The sequence below is a fragment of the Ornithodoros turicata genome, chromosome 1 (genome assembly GCF_037126465.1).
Source record: "Ornithodoros turicata isolate Travis chromosome 1, ASM3712646v1, whole genome shotgun sequence".
In the NCBI taxonomy this organism is placed as follows: domain Eukaryota; kingdom Metazoa; phylum Arthropoda; class Arachnida; order Ixodida; family Argasidae; genus Ornithodoros; species Ornithodoros turicata.
The window spans coordinates 50,905,408-50,907,859 of NC_088201.1; positions in this window are offsets into that span (position 1 = coordinate 50,905,408).

The window sequence follows — 2,452 nt, forward strand, 5'->3', positions numbered from 1 at the left end:
GTTCCTCGTTTGACTTATTTTTTCACCTCGTTGCACTCTCAAGGGATGCATCGGCTTGTGCCTAAACTGACCTCATTCACTCATGCGCAGTGCAACAACTTGTGCAACAACTAGACAAATATCTATTTTAGAGCACATACGACGTATTTGGCTGTTTCTACTTGTTTTCTTACCCATGGCTTTCATTACTGGGAATTGCGGTGAACCACGTGTATATCACAAATAGGAATAAAGGAAGCCCGGAATAATATGCGAAATGCACACCACACTAATTTCATCTCGCACACCCATTGGAACAACGAACGAAATTAACTGCAATCACAGTTATTTGCAGCATTTCACTGATATTTGCTTCCACATATTGAGGCACACGCCAATGATTAGGAAGTATTTTGTCGTAAGGTGCACTCTTTACTTTAGGTTGCTTATAGATGTCACCCAAAATTACGAAACACGTCGTTGAATACATAGCTATTCCTCTTAGGTTGTCGATATACGCTGTGTCGAGAGGAGAGATGGCAGGCTGTCGCGTGTTCATTTTGGCTCCTGTCTAAAAACAGGCACATGATTCTTTTGAATATTGACAACAGCTACGGGAACATTTACTGAACAGTTTTTGTGTGATATTGTCAGGACACTTTTGAAATATCTTTCTGTACTGCAATCATCGCGCCGCCGTATATCCCTAGCGTCGACAAGATCGAAGCCACGGTCTCCCAGGTTCAATTAAGATAACGTCACAGCCTAATATGAGACTAGATGAGCCGTATTTCGTTCGTTCGAAAGCGCCTGCCTTCAAACGAATGAAAAACGGAAGCGAAAGAAGCTCACGAAGCAAAAGCTTTGCCAGTGTCCGTCCGTGCGCTCTGTAAAATCATACTGCTGCTGACTTGCGTATATTGTGTGTCGTAAATGTCGCACACAAATAACAGCTTACATTCCCACGCCATGGACGGTCTACATTCTTTTCTCCATATTAAACTATCAATTTCTAGATAATTCACACGACTCTGTTTATTCCACAAATGGTGCAAAACCCAGCGAACTCGTGGGACACTCGACGCTTGTAAGACTATTACGCCACCCGGTTTCGTATGGTCTTATCTTGAAACCAAGGAAGTAGGCGTCGGCAGTTAGGGTACATTTACCAAATTTGCTTGGCCAATGATGAAGCAGGACCGGGGAAGGCTGGGTAGGGCAAGACGCGACGCTGGCTTCAAGACAAGAGTCACGCAAGGCTGATCGTGATCAGCAGATACCAGCCGTTGTCGGAACTTTCCATATCCTTAGGCTCGATTCGGCCAGGATAGAAGTAATGTGGGTACTTCGTGCCTTAGACTCAGCATTTTTGTAACTACACTCAAGCGGCCTCCAAACCAAACACCTTGTGCTGGATGCATGTCATATGGAAGATCATTTTGAGGTCATTTTGGGGTCGACAATTTCTCCCAGCGTAGATCTACAACGTGAACGTGGTACGCTACACTATGCTTCGTACTCGATCACGTGAACTAATTGTTTCTGGTCAGGATGTCGTTTATTATACTCAGGTAGATACTACAAGGTAGACATAACTACATTAAGACACAATTGGATAAACCTAGGGACACCAGTAAACATGCACGACCACGCGACCGTCCCTCAGAGAAATATAACTGGTAGACCAGCGGTGCAAGAACCCTACTTCACCTAGCACCATCAATTGTGCCTCTAAGTGCACCACAATATACTTGTGTAGCGACCAGATAAGAGGGAACATCACACGTATGTTGCGACTCTGGACGACGGCCCTGCACCTGTTACGCCACAACACGAAGCGGGCAGAAGATACCACTAACAGCAAAAACCTATCGGAGACGCGCCTCTCTATGCGGTGCCTAAAGTCGAAAACCCGACAAACTAAGCACCAAAATGTCTCACCAACGACACACTCTTCAAGAACGTGCAGGGTCATTTCTACAGAGCGGCAGTTTGGACACAAGGAGCTGCTGGTCACACCCCAACGTCCTAGACGGTCTTTTGTAGGTAGGACTTCCCACGATGCTTTCAATAAAAATTAACGCACCATCTCTGGAAGACAAACTGCACCAACGTCTTTCCAACTTAAACCCAACTGAGACAAATTATTACGTTCTTAAACAACATTGAGTACTCACTAATTCGCGACACAGCAGTGGTCTCGATCGCGACATTTGTCTTTCTTCACCCGCTTAAACAGACCTACCACAACGCGGTAGGAAGGCGAAACAGAGGTGGGATACATATAAAACACAATAAAACCATACCATAATAAGACATACCAACCATAATAAGACACTATAAAACCATGCATACGTCCTGCAGATATCCTACAGTGATCCTGTGGCCGATGTCTCATGTCATATCCGAATTTCCCATTGAAATCATGTGGTATGAATTCCCTAAGCACGTGTCAGGTGTAATTCTCTTCCGA